The sequence below is a fragment of the Triturus cristatus genome, chromosome 4_1 (assembly GCF_964204655.1).
Source record: "Triturus cristatus chromosome 4_1, aTriCri1.1, whole genome shotgun sequence".
NCBI lineage: Eukaryota > Metazoa > Chordata > Amphibia > Caudata > Salamandridae > Triturus > Triturus cristatus.
The window spans coordinates 73,586,474-73,606,983 of NC_140585.1; positions in this window are offsets into that span (position 1 = coordinate 73,586,474).

Below are 20,510 nucleotides of genomic sequence, written 5' to 3' on the forward strand. Positions count from 1 at the left end.
CACACTGTCAGACTGATTTGCATATGGCCATGTCTGAACTGGGGTGGCGGAGTGAGCTAAAGAATGATGATGGATTAAACCCAGATCAGTTGGCTGGGGGTGAGTGCTTGCAATGTCCAACACTCCGTCCATCATCCCCTTTGGTTTTGGTTTGTTCGCCCTAAGTTGGCAGGGTATGCCCAGACATGGGTCCCATGCTCACTTTGCCACTGGATTCAAGATAGCCTGGCTGATGAGGGTTATGAACCCGAAACCGGTCCCAGGATGCTTGTTTCTGGTCCAGGGAAAACATGGTTTGGCAGTTTGGGCTGAACTGTTCCCATGAGGCACAGGTTCAGACTGATTTGCATATGGCCATGTCTGAACTGGGGTGGCGGAGTGAGCTAAAGAATGATGATGGATTAAACCCAGATCAGTTGACTGGGGGTGAGTGCTTGCAATGTTCAACACTCCGTCCATCATCCCCTTTGGTTTTGCTTTGTTCACCTTAAGTTAGCAGGGTATGCCCATACGTGGTCCCTTGCTCACTTTGCCACTGGATTCAAGATAGCCTGGCTGATGAGGTTTATGAACCCGAAACCGGTCCCAGGATGCTTGTTTCCGGTCCAGGGAAAACATGGCTTGGCAGTTCGGGCTGGACTGTTCCCATGAGGCACAGGGTCAGACTGATTTGCATATGGCCATATCTGAACTGGGGTGGCGGAGTGAGCTAAAGAATTACGATGGATTAAACCCACATCAGTTGACTGGGGGTGAGTGCTTGCAATGTTCACCACTCCGTCCATCATCCCTTTTGGTTTTGCTTTGTTCGCCCTAAGTTGTCAGGGTATGCCCAGACGTGGGTCCCTTGCTCACTTTGCCACTGGATTCAAGATATCCTGGCTGATGAGGGTTATGAACCCAAAACCGGGCCCAGGAGGCTTGTTTCCGGTTTACGGAAGACATGGCTTGGCAGTTTGGGCTGGACTGTTCCCATGAGGCACAGGGTCCGACTGATGTGCATATGGCCATGTCTGAACTGGGGTGGCGGAGTGAGCTAAAGAATGATGATGGATTAAACGCAGATCAGTTGACAGGGGGTGAGTGCTTGCAATGTTCAACACTCCGTCCATCATCCCCTTTAGTTTTGCTATGACACACAACTGAGGCATAGCTCTACCTCACCCACAAAGGCACACTCCTGAGGCAGAGCTTTACCTCAGCCGCCAGGACAATCTACTGAGGCAGAGCTCTAACTCAGCTGTCAGGACACACAAATGAGGTAAAACTCTACCTCAGCCTCAAAGGCACACAACTGAGGAAGATCTCTACCTCGGCTGCCACGACAATCTACTGAGCAGAGCTCTATCTCAGCTGTCAGGCAGACCACTGAGGCAGATCTCTACCTTAGCCGCCACGACACTTAACTGAGGCAGAGCTCTACCTCAGCTGCCAGGACACTCAATTCAGGCATAGCTCTACCTCAGCTGCCAGGAAACACAACTGAGGAAAAGCACCACCTCAACTGCTAGGACACACAACTGAGACAGAACTCCACCTTAGCCTTAAAGGTACACAACTGAATCAGCGCTCTACCTCAGCTGCCAGGACACACAACTGAGGCAGACTCACTTCAGCTGTAAAGCTACATAACTGAGGAAGAGCTCTATTTCAGCTGCAAAGACACACAACTGAGGCAGAGCATTACCTCAGCCATGCTCAAAAGGAAAATACCTGAGACAGAGCTCTACCTGAGCCCCAAAGACACACAACTGAGGCAGAGCTCTACCTCAGTCGCCAGGACACACAACTGAGGCAGAGTTCTACCTTAGCCTCCAGGAAACACAACTAAAGCAGAGCTCTAACTCAGCTGCCAGGAAACACAACTAAGGCAGAACTATTCCTCAACCTCAAAGGCACACAACAGAGGCAGAGTGCTACTTCAGCTGCCAGGACACTTTACTGAGACAGAGCTCTACCTCAGCCACCAGGACCCTCAACTGAGGCAGACTTCTACCTCAGCTGCCAGGACACACAATTGAGGTAGAGATCTACCTCAGCCACGAGGACACACAACTGAAGGAGAACTCTACCTGAGCTGCCAGGACACACAACTGAGGCAGAACTCTACTTCAGCCTCAAAGGCACACAACTGAGTCAGAGCTCTACCTCAGCTGACAGGACACACAACAGAGGCCGAACTCTACCTCAGCCTCAAATACATACAACTGGGACAGAGCTCTGCCTCATCCAGCAGGACACTTATCTGAGGAAGAGCTCTACCTTAGCTACCAGGACACTCAACTGAGGCAGAGCACAACCTCAGCCTCAAAGGAGCACAACTGAGGCAGAGCTCTATCTTAGCCGACAGGACACACAAATGAGGCACAGCTCTGTCTCGGCCTCAAAGGCACACAACTTAGGCAGAGCTCTACCTGAGCTGCCAGGACACACAACAGAGGCAGAACTCTACCTCAGCCTCAAAGACACACAACTGAGGCAGTGCTCTACCTCAGCTGCCAGGCCACTCCACTGAGGTAGAGCTCTACATCAGCCTCAAAGCCACACAATTGAGGCAGAGCTCTACCTCAGCTGTCAGGACACAAAACAGATACAGAACTTTACCTCAGCCTCAAAGGCACACAACTGAGGCAGATCTCTACCTCAGCTGCCAGGACACACCAATGAGACAGAGTTCTACCTCAGCCACCAGGACACACAACTGAGGCAGAAATCTACCACGTCCTCAAAAGCACACAACTGAGACACAGTAAACATAACATGTGTATTTGTAAAGCGCACTTTTACCCAGAAAAGTATCTTGGTGCTGAATGACATCTTTATTGTTAATAATACTGACATTTGTAGAGCGCGAACAGCTACCTCCAACAGAGGTGTCCCGACGCTACCCAACTGAATGGCACTAATTTTATCGAACTCAGAAGGGCGAAAGACTGAGTGGAACTGCCAAAATTTGAACCTGTGACCATGAGGTCAAACACAGGCCCCTACAGTGGACACATTAGTCCACCAAGTCACCAGACCCAAGACAGACCTCTACCTCAGCCGCCAGGACACGCAACTGAGGCAGAGCTCACCTCAGCTGTAAAGCCACACAACAGAGGAAGAGCTCTACTTCAGCTGCAAGGACACACAACTGGGTCATACCTCTACCTCAGTCATGCGCAAAGGCCCACAACTGAGACAGAGATCTACCTCAAAGGCACACAACTGAGGCATAGCTCTACCACAGCCCCAAAGGCACACAACTGAGGCAGAGCTCTACCTCAGCCGCCTGGACATACAACTGAGGCAGAGCTCTGCCTCAGCTGCCAGGACACACAACTGAGGCAGAGCTCTACCTCAGCTGCCAGGACACACAATTGAGGCAGAGCTCTACCTGAGCCACCAGGGCACACATCAGATAGAGAGCTCTGCTTCCACCGCCAACACACAAAACTGAGAGAGCTCGACCTGAGCCCCAAAGGCACACAACTGAGACCGAGCTCTACCTCAGACGACAGGACACACAACTGAGGCAGAGCTGTATCTCAGCCACCAGAACACACAACTGAGGCAGAGCTTTAGCACAGCTGCAAGGACACACAACTGAGGTAGAGCTCTATTTCAGCCTCAAAGGCACACAACTGAGGCAAAACTCTACCTCAGCCGCCATGACACACAACTGAACCCGAAACCGGTCCCAGGATGTTTGTTTCCGGTCCAGGGAAGACATGACTTGGCAGTTCGGGCTGGACTGCTCCCATGAGGCACACTGTCAGACTGATTTGCATATGGCCATGTCTGAACTGGGGTGGCGGAGTGAGCTAAAGAATGATGATGGATTAAACCCAGATCAGTTGGCTGGGGTGAGTGCTTGCAATGTTCAACACTGCGTCCATCATCCCCTTTGGTTTTGGTTTGTTCGCCCTAAGTTGGCAGGGTATGCCCAGACATGGGTCCCATGCTCACTTTGCCACTGGATTCAAGATAGCCTGGCTGATGAGGGTTATGAACCCGAAACCGGTCCCAGGATGCTTGTTTCCGGTCCAGGGAAAACATGGTTTGGCAGTTCGGGCTGAACTGTTCCCATGAGGCACAGGTTCAGACTGATTTGCATATGGCCATGTCTGAACTGGGGTGGCGGAGTGAGCTAAAGAATGATGATGGATTAAACCCAGATCAGTTGACTGGGGGTGAGTGCTTGCAATGTTCAAGACTCCATCCATCATTCCCTTTGGTTTTGCTTTGTTCGCCCTAAGTTGGCAGGGTATGCCCAGACATGGGTCCCTTGCTCACTTTGCCACTGGATTCAAGATAGCCTGGCTGTTGAGGGTTATGAACCCGAAACTGGTCCCAGGATGCTTGTTTCCGGCCCAGGGAAGACATGGTATGGCAGTTCGGGCTGAACTGTTCCCATGACGCACAGGTTCAGACTGATTTGCATATGGCTATGTCTGAACTGGGGTGGCGGAGTGAGCTAAAGAATGATGATGGATTAAACCCAGATCAGTTGACTGGGGGTGAGTGCTTGCAATGTTCAAGACTCCGTCCATCATTCCCTTCGGTTTTGCTTTGTTCGCCCTAAGTTGGCAGGGTATGCCCAGACGTGGGTCCCTTGCTAACTTTGCCACTGGATTCAAGACAGCCTGGCTGATGAGGGTTATGAACCTGAAACCGGTCCCAGGATTCTTCTTTCCGGTCCAGGGAAAACATGACTTGGCAGTTCAGGGTGGACTGTTCCCATGAGGCAAAGGGTCAGATTGATTTGCATATGGCCATGTCTGAACTGGGGTGGCGGAGTGAGCTAAAAATGATGATGGATTAAACCCAGATCAGTTCACTGGGGGTGAGTGCTTGCAATGTTCAACACTCCGTCCATCATCCCCTTTGGTTTTGCTTTGTTCACCCTAAGTTGGCAAGGTATGCCCAGACGTGGGTCCCTTGCTCACTTTGCCACTGGATTCAAGATAGCCTGGCTGATGAGGGTTATGAACCTGAAACCGGTCCCAGGATGCTTCTTTCTGGTCTAGGGAAGACATGGCTTGGAAGTTCGGGCTGGACTGTTCCCATGAGGCACAGGGTCAGACTGATTTGCATATGGTCATGTTTGAACTGGGGTGGCGGAGTGAGCTAAAGAATGATGATGGATTAAACCCAGATCAGTTGACTGGGGGTGAGTGCTTGCAATGTTCAACAATCCGTCCATCATCCTCTTTGGTTTTGCTTTGTTCACCCTAAGTTGGCAGGGTATGCCCAGACGTGGCTCCCTTGCTCACTTTGCCACTGGATTCAAGATAGCCTGGCTGATGAGGGTTATGAACCTGAAACCGGTCCCAGGATGCTTCTTTCCGGTCCAGGGAAGACATGGCTTGGCAGTTCGGGCTGGACTGTTCCCAGGAGGCACAGGGTCAGACTGATTTGCATATGGCCATGTCTGAACTGGGGTGGCGGAGTGAGCTAAAGAATGATGATGGATTAAACCCAGATCAGTTGACAGGGGGTGAGTGCTTGCAATGTTCAACACTCCGTCCATCATCCCATTTGGTTTTGCTTTGTTTACCTTAAGTTGGCAGGGTATGCCCATACGTGGTCCCTTGCTCACTTTGCCACTGGATTCAAGATAGCCTGGCTGATGAGGGTTATGAACCCGAAACCGGTCCCAGGATGCTTGTTTCCGGTCCAGGGAAGACATGGCTTGGCAGTTCGGGGTGGACTGCTCCCATGAGGCACAGGGTCAGACTGATTTGCATATGGCCATGTCTGAACTGGGGTGGCGGAGTGAGCTAAAGAATGATGATGGAATAAACCCAGATCAGTTGACTGGGGGTGAGTGCTTGCAATGTTCACCACTCCGTCCATCATCCACTTTGGTTTTGCTTTGTTCGCCCTAAGTTGGCAGGGTAAGCTCAGACGTGGGTCCCTGGCTCACTGTGCCACTGGATTCAAGATAGCCTGGCTGATGAGGGTTATGAACCCGAAACCGGTCCCAGGATGCTTGTTTCCGGTACAGGGAAGACATGGCTTGGCAGTTCGGGCTGAACTGTTCCCATGAGGCACAGGGTCAGACTGATTTGCATATCGCAATGTCTGAACTGGGGTGGCGGAGTGAGCTAAAGAATGATGATGGAATAAACCCAGATCAGTTGACTGGGGGTGAGTGCTTGCAATGTTCACCACTCCGTCCATCATCCACTTTGGTTTTGCTTTGTTCGCCCTAAGTTGGCAGGGTATGCCCAGACGTGGGTCCCTTGCTCACTTTGCCACTGGATTCAAGATAGCCTGGCTGATGAGGGTTATGAACCTGAAACCGGTCCCAGGATGCTTGTTTCTGGTCCAGGGAAGACATGGCCTGGCAGTTCGGGCTGGACTGTTCCCGTGATTCACAGGTCAGACTGATTTGCATATGGCCACGTCTGAACTGGGGTGGCGGAGTGAGCTAAAGAATGATGATGGATTAAACCCAGATCAGTTGACTGGGGGTGAGTGCTTGCAATGTTCAACACTCTGTCCATCATCCGCTTTGGTTTTGCTTTGTTCGCCCTAAGTTGGCAGGGTATGCACAGACATGGGTCCCTTGCTCACTTTGCCACTGGATTTAAGATAGCCTGGCTGATGAGGGTTATGAACACGAAACCGGTCCCAGGATGCTTGTTTCTGGTCCAGGGAAAACATGGTTTGGCAGTTCGGGCTGGACTTTTCCCATGAGGCACAGGGTCAGACTGATTTGCGTATGGCCATGTCTGACCTGGGATGGCGGAGTGAGCTAAAGAATGATGATGGATTAAACCCAGATCAGTTGACTGGGGGTGAGTGCTTGCAATGTGCAACACTCCGTCCATCATCCTCTTTGGTTTTGCTTTGTTCGCCCTAAGTTGGCAGGGAATGTCCAGACGTGGGTCCCTTGCTCACTTTGCCACTGGATTCAAGATAGCCTGGCAGATGAGGTTTATGAACCCGAAACCGGTCCCAGGATGCTTCTTTCCGGTCCAGGGAAGACATGGCTTGGTAGTTCGGGCTGGACTGTTCCCATGAGGCACAGGGTCAGACTGATTTGCATAGGGCCATGTCTGAACTGGGGTGGCGGAGTGAGCTAAAGAATGATGATGGATTAAACCCAGATCAGTTGACTGGGGGTGAGTGCTTGCAATGTTCAACACGCCGCCCATCATCCTCTTTGGTTTTGCTTTGTTCGCCCTAAGTTGGCAGGGAATGTCCAGACGTGGGTCCCTTGCTCACTTTGCCACTGGATTCAAGATAGCCTGGCAGATGAGGTTTATGAACCCGAAACCGGTCCCAGGATGCTTGTTTCCGGTCCAGGGAAAACATGGCTTGGCAGTTCGGGCTGGACTGTTCCCATGAGGCACAGGGTCAGACTGATTTGCATATGGCCATGTCTGAACTGGGGTGGCGGAGTGAGCTAAAGAATAACGATGGATTAAACCCACATCAGTTGACTGGGGGTGAGTGCTTGCAATGTTCACCACTCCGTCCATCATCCCCATTGGTTTTGCTTTGTTCGCCCTAAGTTGGCAGGGTATGCCCAGACGTGGGTCCCTTGCTCACTTTGCCACTGGATTCAAGATATCCTGGCTGATGAGGGTTATGAACCCAAAACCGGGCCCAGGATGCTTGTTTCCGGTTTACGGAAGACATGGCTTGGCAGTTTGGGCTGGACTATTCCCATGAGGCACAGGGTCCGACTGATGTGCATATGGCCAAGTCTGAACTGGGGTGGTGGAGTGAGATAAAGAATGATGATGGATTAAACGCAGATCAGTTGACAGGGGGTGAGTGCTTGCAATGTTCAACACTCCGTCCATCATCCCCTTTAGTTTTGCTATGACACACAACTGAGGCATAGCTCTACCTCACCCACAAAGGCACACTCCTGAGGCAGAGCTTTACCTCAGCCGCCAGGACAATCTACTGAGGCAGAGCTCTAACTCAGCTGTCAGGACACACAAATGAGGTAAAACTCTACCTCAGCCTCAAAGGCACACAACTGAGGAAGATCTCTACCTCGGCTGCCACGACAATCTACTGAGCAGAGCTCTATCTCAGCTGTCAGGCAGACCACTGAGGCAGATCTCTACCTTAGCCGCCACGACACTTAACTGAGGCAGAGCTCTACCTCAGCTGCCAGGACACTCAATTCAGGCATAGCTCTACCTCAGCTGCCAGGAAACACAACTAAGGCAAAGCACCACCTCAACTGCTAGGACACACAACTGAGACAGAACTCCACCTTAGCCTTAAAGGTACACAACTGATTCAGAGCTCTACCTCAGCTGCTAGGACACACAACTGAGGCAGACTCACTTCAGCTGTAAAGCTACATAACTGAGGAAGAGCTCTATTTCAGCTGCAAAGACACACAACTGAGGCAGAGCATTACCTCAGCCATGCTCAAAAGGAAAATACCTGAGACAGAGCTCTACCTGAGCCCCAAAGACACACAACTGAGGCAGAGCTCTACCTCAGTCGCCAGGACACACAACTGAGGCAGAGTTCTACCTTAGCCTCCAGGTAACACAACTAAAGCAGAGCTCTAACTCAGCTGCCAGGACACACAACTAAGGCAGAACTATACCTCAACCTCAAAGGCACACAACAGAGGCAGAGTGCTACTTCAGCTGCCAGGACACTTTACTGAGACAGAGCTCTACCTCAGCCACCAGGACCCTCAACTGAGGCAGACTTCTACCTCAGCTGCCAGGACACACAATTGAGGTAGAGATCTACCTCAGCCACGAGGACACACAACTGAAGGAGAACTCTACCTGAGCTGCCAGGACACACAACTGAGGCAGAACTCTACTTCAGCCTCAAAGGCACACAACTGAGTCAGAGCTCTACCTCAGCCACCAGGACACACAACTGAGGCAGAGCTCACCTCAGCTGTAAAGCCACACAACTGAGGCAGTACTCTACCTCAGCCACCAGGTCACACAACTGAGACTGAGCTCTATCAGAGCCTCGAAGGCGCACTCCTGAGGCAGAGCTGTACCTCAGCTGCCAGGACAATCTACTGAGCAGAGCTCTATCACAGCTGTCAGACTGCACAACTGATGCAGATCTCTACCTTAGCCACCAGGACACTTAGCTAAGGCAGTGCTCTACCTCAGCTGCCAGGACACTCAATTCAGGCAGAGCTCTACCTCAGCCTTAAAGACACACAAGTGATTCAGAGCTCCACCTCAGCTGCCAGGACACAGAACGGAGGCAGACTCACTTCAGCCGTAAAGCTACATAACTGAGAAAGGGCTCTATTTCAGCTGCAAAGACACACAACTGGTCAAAAGGACCCCCAAAGGCACACAACTGACGCATAGCTCTACCTCAGCCCCACAGGCACACAACTGAGGCAGGGCTCTACCTCAGCTGACAGGACACACAACTGAGGCAGTGCTCTACCTCATCCACCAGGTCACACAACTGAGGCTGAGCAGCTCTACTTAAGCCTTGAAGGTACACAACTGAGGCAGAGCTCTACCTGAGCCCCAAAGGCACACAACTGAGGTAGAGCTCTACCTCAGCCACCAGGACACACAACTGAGGCAGAGTTCTATCTCAGCTGCCAGAACACACCACTGAGGCAGAGTTCTACCTCAGCCTCCAGGACACACAACTAAAGCAGAGCTCTAACTAATCTACCAGGACACACAACTAAAGCAGAACAATACCTCAATGTAAAAAGCACACAACGGAGGCAGAACGCTACCTCAGCTGGCAGGACACTTTACTGAGGCAGAGCTTTACCTAACCACCACCAGGACACTCAACTGAGGCAGACCTCTACCTCAGCTGCCAGGACACACAACTGAGGCTGAGATTTACCTCAGCCACCAGGACACACAACTGAGGAGAACTCTACCCGAGCCTCCAGGAACACAACTGAGGCAGAGCTCTACCTCAGCCTTAAAAGCAAACAATTGAGTCAGAGCTTTACCTCAGCCACCAGGACACACAACTGAGGCAGAGCTCACCTCAACTGTAAAGCCACACAACTGAGGAAGAGCTCTACTTCAGCTGCAAAGACACACACCTGAGGCAGAGCTCTACCTCAGCCCCAAAAGCACACAACTGAGGTACAGCTCTACCTCAGCGCCATAGGCACACAACTGAGGCAGAGCTCCACCTCAGCCCCAAAGTTATAGAACTGAGGCAGAACTCTACTTCAGCTGTCAGGACACTCAACTGAGGGGAGTTCTACCTCAGCTGCCAGCACACACAACTGAGGCATACTTCTACCTTAGACATGCTCATAGGCTAGTTTGAAAAAAATAGATCCGCCATAGAGGTAGGGTCTGGTGAACTGAGGCAGCACCCTGCCTCAAGGCAGAAAGATCTGCCATCTCTAAGAGGCCTCAAAGTTGGGTGGATTGAGTCAGCAAACTGCCCTGAGAGGCCTGACGGACGGGTGAACTGAGTGAATGCACTGCCGAAAAGATAGACCTGCCCTGAGAGGCCTGAGGGTCGGTTAAACTGAGAGAGTGCACTGAGAGAGTGCACTGCCCCAGAGAAGAAAGGCCTGAAATGAAGAGGCCTTAGGGTCGGTGGTGTGAGACAGCGAGTGACTCAGAGGAGCAAGGTCTGCCATCTGTAGGCTCTGTCTGGTATGTTTGAAATCAGAAAAGAGATGAGAGTGACCCCTTTTACAACCAGGGGATTAGGGTACTACTGGAGGGTAGAGGAAACATTCCCTTGGCAGAAATGATGAGTTGAGAGATTGGGTTCAGTCCTATTCACAACCACAAGTTTGAGCCCATGTGTTAGAACATAAACCTCAACTAAAATAAAACCATAACAATCATTGTGTTTCATGTATAGAAAATTGCTAAAATTTTTATTAAAAACACATTACAATACAATTAAAAATTAGACATATAACTGTCTAATATCATAAAACCAAATTCATATAGTACACGTTTCACATACAGTTAGTAACGACCTATTCTATTTGTGGAGTAAACGTTACAACAAACAAATTACAGAGAGACAAAGATAGACAGTATATTTTATCATTGAATAACACATCCGTTCTTACAAAATCCTTTTTTCAATAGCTCATCCTAAGCTCTTTTTATATTTCTATCTCATTAGGAGAACCTATTCCCATGGATTGTGTTTATTTCAGCGTCAACGCGTTTCGATGGCTTTGTTCAATATTCCATCTTTATCAAGACCCAAGATATGTCTCTCCTATTAGTGGCACTGGTTGGTTGCCATTATATATCACTCCTTATGTCATATCCTTACTTCCTCAGGTTTGTTTGGTTTATGGACATTTCCTTCCTTAGGACAATCTGATCTGCTAGCATAGTTTTATCCACTCGTTTTTGATTCTGTAGCAACGATATTTGCATCAGGAAACAACCTCCACTTTCATTCGTGATCTTTGACTGCAGCCATATCCACACAAAGAAGATCGTTATTAATTTTTTCTGTGTTTAGCAGTCTCAGTAAATATTCCTTCCTCCAGACCAAGATTGTTTTGGATAGTCCTTCTACTAAGCGTCGTTAGTGGCTCCTACGTAGTGCCGGGTGCTCCTCACGTCCTTCACGCAAACATCAATAGGACTGAACCCAATCTCTCAACTCATCATTTCTGCCAAGGGAATCTTTCCTCTACCTTCTGGTATGTTTGAAAGCCAGGCTCTATCTAACATGTCTCTGTTGTGAAGCTCTTGTTGCATGTGTCCAGGATGCCAAGCCCTCCCTAACCTGCTGTTGCTGTACCATTCAGTTTCTCAAATGTCTCTGCTGTGGCATCGTCTGAGTCACATGTCGCGCTATGGCAATGTCCTGCTGTGGCATCTTCTTTGTCATTTGCATCTTCTGTGTCACATGTCTCTGATGTGGCAGCTTCTGTGTCACATATCTCTATTGTGCAGCTTCTGTGTCACATATCTCTGCTGTGATACCTTCTGTGTCACATGTCTCTTCTGTGGCATCTTCTGTGTCACATGTCTCTGCTGTGTCAGCATCTGTGTCACGTGTCCTGCTGTGGCAACGTCTGTGTCATGTTGTTAAATTGAAGATTCGTCAGCAAGGAAGGTCACAAGACCTGCAAAACTAGTCTCCAAAATTTATAGGTCGATTCACACACTCATAATCGCCCCGCCACTGGCGGCTCGGGCGAAATGGGACCAGGAACTACAGGTCCCCCTGACAGACAAACAATGGGAGTTCTGCCTCCAACAGACGGAGCGTATTCCTCTAGTAGTAGATTTAGAATAATACACTATAAATACATCCACAGATTATATTACACTCCTGCTCGGCTCTGTAAATATCGACTCCGGGACGACGACAGGTGCGATAGGTGTCACGCCCCTATGGCGGATTTTCCTCACCTGGCATGGGCATGTGAGGAGGTGAACCGCTATTGGTGCCAGATATTCACGGCACTCTCTACAATGATTCATTCGGAGATTGAACCCTCCCCTTTCCTTGCCCTCTTGGGATACGTGGAGCCCATACAAGCTACGCACCGCAAATTCATAGCGCTTGCCTTCTTGCTTGCCAAGAGACGAGTTGCATGTAAGTGGGGCAGGGGTAGGGCCCCCAAATTTAAGGATTGGTTGCGAGATCTTACTTATTGTCAGGAACAAATAAATACATACTCTGAACTCTTACCACCAGCATCGCGACCTGTGGACATATGGGCTCCACTACACTGCTACTTTTTAAGAGGGGAGACTACCGTTGAGGATAGGACATCTACATAGTCACACGCTATAAAACCTTTCAAGACGTATTGAAAATCAGTTAAGGGAGGGTACCCCCCTTGTGATATGGCGCTCTAGGCACTTCGCACTGTGGGACTTCATCACTGTGCTACATGTGGTGCCGGGTGCGGGGATCCGCCGGGGGGAGACTAATCATCAGTAGCCCTGTGGATATCATGAGATAGATGTGCATGCCTGCTCCACGGGTTAGGTCCGCACTGACAATGCCTGTTATGTTTGTTTCCTGCCTACATTGTATTGCTTATGGATGAGATGTGTACCCATTGATGTACCTATGCAAAGTACTGTATGTTCAAACAAAAATTCTAAAATAAAGGTTTAAAAAAAAAAAAGAAAAGGAAGGTCACAAGAGTCAGGAAATCTTCAGATGTCGTTTTATTCTCAGATCCAATGTATAACACAGCTCAGCCACCCAACCGACAGCAAGCTCATTTCAATCTGCTGTCTTACATTCCAATCCCAGCTTGAGCCACTAACAATTCTAGAACACCAGCATGTCAGACCAGGGCTCATGACGCACCAAGTACATGAAGTAACTTTACAACATATCTCCCTCTTTTATATATAAAGGGATGAGAAAAAAACCAAAAACATTGAACAAACTCTGAAAGTTATCGCACAAAATAATCATCCAAATATGCAGGCGTGCGGGAAACTCTGCTGGGCCTATTTACAAATGAAGATACAGAACCACCTCCAAGATTATCGGTCGGGGCACTTGCAACGTCATGGTTACTACAAACAGCAACACGACTTAAATTCCAAAATCTATGATCAGAAGTTTTAACAGCATTGTTGAAGACTTTAATAACTCTTATAGGTTTTGAAAACTTAGCACCAGAAACAGAGAAACCAGGCTTTTTGATCCTAACTAAGTCACCAACATTAACCTTAGTTGTCTTAACAGCATGTCTCACATCATAATTTTCTTTGCTCTTTAAACACCTCTTATCTTCCTTTTCTTGCCAAGATGTAAGATCTGTCAACCCATCTCTCAAAGAAAGACATTTATTAACCCATGGAGGTTCTAAAAATGTGTCAGGATGCCTCCCACGAAACAGAAGAAAAGGAGATTTCCCAGTTGTAGAATGGGGAGTAAAGCGATATACACAAACTCTCTTTGAGACTTCTTCTTTCCAATTAAGACCACTCTGTTTTGCTAACGACACTGTTTCTTTTAACAACCTATTAAACCTCTCAACTGTGCTGTTGGATTCTGGGTGATACAGAGCACATTTCTTGTGGATTATTCCACAGTTACTTAGAAAACTTTCCATATTACCTGAGACAAGTTGAACACCATTGTCCGTGAGTAAAGTTTCTGGTATGCCTTCTCTAGAAATAAGTAGTTTTAAGAAATCAATTACTGTATCAGTATTCACATTTTTTGCAAAAGATATTTCCGGCCACCTTGAGAAAAGATCCATAACCACAATGATGTAAGTGTCAGACCCATCACCATGTACAGGACCCAGAATGTCACGTGCAATGTCCTTCCAGGGACCACTGGGACGAGACATTTTCTCCATGGGTTGCGTTCTGACCTTTAAACACTTTTCACTGAGAGAACATTGAACACATTCTCTCACCATTCGTTCTATCTGAATATCAAGGCCAGGCCACCAATAACTAGATCTAACCCTTTCTTTGGTCTTAGAAATCCCTAAGTGTCCCTCATGAGCTAGATCCAAAACATCCTTCCTAAGAGATAAAGGAGGGACTAATCTGTGACCTCTCAGAAGCATACCCTCACAGCAAGAGAGTTGATCCTTCACAGACCAAAACTCTTTCACAAATGAACTTCCCTGTTCTTTATTCTGCCAACCATCACGAATCAGAAGAAGAACATCCTGAATCACTTCATCATCTTTGCATGCATTCACCCAACGTTCCCGTGAGATCACTTTACAATCAACCACACAAACAAAATCATGTGAATTCTCAAAAGCAGGGTCCGTGTAAACTTCAGGATCCTCTGTAGAGACTAGTCTTGAAAGGGTGTCTGCAACAAAATTATCAGAACCAGGGACATGCTTGAAACCTTGCAAACCAACAATCCATTTGGATATTCTAGGAGATATGGAATCAATGCCCTTGCTCGTTAACACCTCACATAACGGTTTGTGGTCTGTCCTTATCACAAAAGAAGTGCCCCAAAGAAATTTCTTGAGTTTCTTAATGGCCCAATAAACAGCGAGCGCCTCTCTCTCAATAACTGAATACCTAGACTCAGCACCCTTCAAACTTCTCGAAATGAACATGATAGTGTTCTCTGGACTAGTGCCACCTTGATATAAAACAGCACCAAGTCCCTTAAGACTGGCATCGGTAGAAATGATGGAAACTTTTGAAGGATCGAAATTACGAAGATTAGGAGCAGTCTGTAACATACGCTTAATGTCATTGAATTCCCTTTCACAGAACTCATCCCACACAAATTTCACTCCCTTTTTTAGTAAATTCCTCAAATTAAACGTGACATCTGCAAAATTTCTTATAAATTTGTTATTATATTCTGCCATACCCAGAAATTGCATGAGTTCTTCTTTAGAACTAGGAGAAGCCAAATCATTGATGGTGTTGACTAACTCCATCTTGGGAACCACACCATCAGCAGTTATGGTGTGACCTAAGTAATTAATTCTATCGAGACCAAACTTACACTTCTCACGTTTGATGGTAAGATTGTGAGACGTGAGTCTATCTAACACCAGACGAACCCTTTCCCCATGTTGTAGCTCATCAATCCCATACACTAGGATATCGTCTTGATAGACACAGACTCCCGGTACATTCTTAACACTTTCTACATCACCCTCTGAAAAACAGAGGCAGCGGATACCAACCCAGAAGGAAGTCTCACAAATCTAAAAGTTCCAAAAGGAGTTACAAAAGCAGTTAAGTCTCTGGAAGATTGGTCAAGAAGAATCTGGTGATACGCAGAAGTTAAATCAATAGTACTAAAGACCCTTGCACCACGTACCATGCTCAAAAGCTCAGAGATGTTGGGAAGTGGGTATTTATCTACAAGCACACACTTATTAAGTTGCCTGAGGTCAATGCATAATCTCAGAGACCCATTGGCTTTCCTTGCAGCTACTACCGGAGCCAAACAAGAAGGTTCTTCTACTTCTTCAATGATGCCTTGAGCTTTAAGTTTCTCTAATTCTTTCAGCATTTCATCCTTAACCGTAAAAGGTACATTACGTACCTTACTGGATATTGGGACCGATCCAGGAGCTAATCTTATCTTATGACAATATCCCTTTAAGCACCCTAACCTATCCCCAAAAACTTGTGGATATTCTTCCATAAGTTGGGTCTGCAAGGAAGAGTGACCAACAGCCTTAATAGAGCTTCTTTACTTAACATTGATTGGAGGAGAACTATTAGGATCCAGCATAACACCAAGATCCTTTTGGTGCCACCAACTAATTATGCTATCCCCTTTCTTGGAAACATAAATATTGCCAGAGGTAAACCACCCTTGATACTCAATCAGACCCACAAAATATCCTTTTAATTCAATAGGATCTCCACCATACGCAGTAGGACGGATGTCTGCCTTTAGAAGATTGACTTTGGCACTCAAATTGTCCTTAAAAAATGTGTTAGATACAATAGTAATCTTAGCCCTGGAATCGAACAAAACCTTGGTTTTATGACCGTCAACCAATATGGTATCCAACGGTCCATCGTTACCAACCTGAACTACAATCTGACCACATTCAAAATCATGTTTGTCATCCAAAACCTCGTGAGAAATCTCATTCACACTTCGCTTATAAGCTTTAAGCAGAGACAAAATGCCCTTTTTTTTGCAAAAAGTGCATATAGTATTCAAAGCTGGGCAAGATTTGTCATTTGCCCAGTGTCCAGTGCTGTTGCACCTATAACACTTATTTTCTTTATTAAATTTAGCATAAGACCTGTTAGTAGATTTATCTTTAAATTGAGGTTTTACTAAAGAATCTTTGGGTTTTGACATTGAATTTGTGTTAACCACAGCGACATCTTTACTCAAATCTTTTTTAATCTCCTTAACACATTCTAAAGAATGTTCAATTCTTTTAGCTATAACAAGGACTTCATCCAGAGAGGGTTCATCCTTGAGCCACAGTTCATCACGTATCTTTTCAGATGCACACCCAAGCATGAACTGATCTTGTATTCTCTCTTTAATAAGTGTGTCAAATTTACAAGTAGAAGCTAAACGCCTTAGATCAGTGACATAATTCTCAATGCTTTCACCCTCTTTTTGCATGCGTTTATCAAAGTGATAGCGTTCTAAAATCGTTCTAAAATCGTACTAACTTTAAGGCAAATAATGCGCATCTAGTTTATACAAACATAACTCAAACTCATTCATACCTCCTGCAACACTGACTGGAACATCAGGAAGATGGTCGAACACATCTTGTCCCTCTGAACCTATGGCATGTGTCTCTTCTGTGGCAGCATCTGTGTCACGTCTCTGCTGAACCATCTTCTGTGTAACGTGTCTCTGCTGTGTCAGCTTCTGTGCCACATGTCTTTGCTGTGACAGCATCTGTGTCACGTCTGTTCTGTGGCAACATCTGAGTCATATATCTTTGCTGTGACACCTTCTGTGTCACATGTCTCTCCTGTGGCATCTTCTGTGTCACTGCTGTGTCAGCATTTGTGTCACATATCTCTGCTGTGCCATCTTCTGTGTCACAAGTCTCCATCTCTGCAGTGTCAGCTCCTGTGCCACATGTCTCTGCTGTGTCAGCTCTTGTGGTACATGTCTCTGCTGTGACACCTTCTGTGTCACATGTCTCTGCTATTGCAGCAACTGTGTCACGTCTCTTCTGTGGCATCTTCTGTGCCACAAATCTCTGCTGTGTCAGCTCCTGTGCCACATGTATCTGCTGTGTCAGCTCTTGTGCTACATGTCTCTGCTGTGACACCTTCTGTGCCACAAGTCTCTGCTGTGTCAGTTCCTGTGCCATGTCTCTGCTGTGACATCTTCTGTGTCATGTTTCTTCTGTGGCAGCGTCTATGTCACATGTCTCTGCTGTGTCACCTTCTGTGTCACGTCTCTGCTGTGACACCTTCAGTGTCACATGTCTCTGCTGTGGCATCTTCTGTGTCACATGTCTCTGCTGTGTCAGCATCTGTGTCACGTGTCTTGCTGTCGCAACGTCTGTGTCATGTGCTTCTGTGGCATCTTCTGTGTCACGTCTCTCTTCTGTGGTGACGTTTGTGTCAATTCCTGCTCTGGCATTGTCTGTGTCACATGTCTCTGCTGTGGCAGCGTCTGTGTATCATGTCCTGCTGTGGCATCCTCTGTGTCACGCGTCTCTGCTGTGTCAGCATCTGTGTCACAAGTCTCTGCTGTGTCAGTTCCTGTGCCATGTCTCTGCTGTGACATCTTCTGTATCATGTTTCTTCTGTGGCAGCCTCTATGTCATATGTCTCTACTGTGTCACCTTCTGTGTCACGTCTCTGCTGTGACACCTTGAGTGTCACATGTCTCTGCTGTGGCATCTTCTGTGTCACAAGTCTCCATCTCTGCAGTGTCAGCTCCTGTGCCACATGTCTCTGCTGTGTCAGCTCTTGTGGTACATGTCTCTGCTGTGACACCTTCTGTGTCACATGTCTCTGCTATTGCAGCAACTGTGTCACGTCTCTTCTGTGGCATCTTCTGTGCCACAAATCTCTGCTGTGTCAGCTCCTGTGCCACATGTATCTGCTGTGACACCTTCTGTGCCACAAGTCTCTGCTGTGTCAGTTCCTGTGCCATGTCTCTGCTGTGACATCTTCTGTGTCATGTTTCTTCTGTGGCAGCGTCTATGTCACATGTCTCTGCTGTGTCACCTTCTGTGTCACGTCTCTGCTGTGACACCTTCAGTGTCACATGTCTCTGCTGTGGCATCTTCTGTGTCACATGTCTCTGCTGTGTCAGCATCTGTGTCACGTGTCTTGCTGTCGCAACGTCTGTGTCATGTGCTTCTGTGGCATCTTCTGTGTCACGTCTCTCTTCTGTGGTGACGTTTGTGTCAATTCCTGCTCTGGCATTGTCTGTGTCACATGTCTCTGCTGTGGCAGCGTCTGTGTATCATGTCCTGCTGTGGCATCCTCTGTGTCACGCGTCTCTGCTGTGTCAGCATCTGTGTCACAAGTCTCTGCTGTGTCAGTTCCTGTGCCATGTCTCTGCTGTGACATCTTCTGTATCATGTTTCTTCTGTGGCAGCCTCTATGTCATATGTCTCTGCTGTGTCACCTTCTGTGTCACGTCTCTGCTGTGACACCTTCAGTGTCACATGTCTCTGCTGTGGCATCTTCTGTGTCACGTGACTCTTCTGCATCAGTGTCTTTGTCACGTGTCCAGCTGTTGCAATGTCTGTGTCAGGTCATGCTGTGGCATCTTCTGTGTAATGTGTCTCTGCTGTGACACCTTCAGTGTCATATGTCTCTTCTGTGACACCTTATGTGTCACGTGTCTCTGCTGTGGCATCTTCTGTGTAATATATGTGTGCTGTGTCAGCTTCTGTGTCACATGTCTCTGTTGTGACACCTTCTGTGTCACATGTCTCTGCTGTTGCAGCGACTGTGTCAAGTTTGTTCTGTAGCATCTTCTGTGTCACATGTCTCTGCTGTGTCAGCTTCTGTGTCACATGTCTCTGCTGTGACACCTCCTGCATCACATGTCTCTGCTGTGGCATCTTCTATGGCATGTGTCTCTTCTGTGGCAGCATCTGTGTCACGTCTCTGCTGAACCATCTTCTGTGTAACGTGTCTCTGCTGTGTCAGCTTCTGTGCCACATGTCTTTGCTATGACAGCATCTGTGTCACGTCTGTTCTGTGGCAACATCTGAGTCATATATCTTTGCTGTGACACCTTCTGTGTCACATGTCTCTCCTGTGGCATCTTCTGTGTCACTGCTGTGTCAGCATTTGTGTCACATATCTCTGCTGTGCCATCTTCTGTGTCACAAGTCTCCATCTCTGCAGTGTCAGCTCCTGTGCCACATGTCTCTGCTGTGTCAGCTCTTGTGGTACATGTCTCTGCTGTGACACCTTCTGTGTCACATGTCTCTGCTATTGCAGCAACTGTGTCACGTCTCTTCTGTGGCATCTTCTGTGCCACAAATCTCTGCTGTGTCAGCTCCTGTGCCACATGTATCTGCTGTGTCAGCTCTTGTGCTACATGTCTCTGCTGTGACACCTTCTGTGCCACAAGTCTCTGCTGTGTCAGTTCCTGTGCCATGTCTCTGCTATGACATCTTCTGTGTCATGTTTCTTCTACGCCGTGTCTATGTCACATGTCTCTGCTGTGTCACCTTCTGTGTCACGTCTCTGCTGTGACACCTTCAGTGTCACATGTCTCTGCTGTGGCATCTTCTGTGTCACATGTCTCTGCTGTGTCAGCATCTGTGTCACGTGTCTTGCTGTCGCAACGTCTGTGTCATGTGCTTCTGTGGCATCTTCTGTGTCACGTCTCTCTTCTGTGGGTGACGTTTGTGTCAATTCCTGCTCTGGCATTGTCTGTGTCACATGTCTCTGCTGTGGCAGCGTCTGTGTATCATGTCCTGCTGTGGCATCCTCTGTGTCACGCGTCTCTGCTGTGTCAGCATCTGTGTCATAAGTCTCTGCTGTGTCAGTTCCTGTGCCATGTCTCTGCTGTGACATCTTCTGTGTCATGTTTCTTCTGTGGCAGCCTCTATGTCACATGTCTCTGCTGTGTCACCTTCTGTGTCACGTCTCTGCTGTGACACCTTCAGTGTCACATGTCTCTGCTGTGGCATCTTC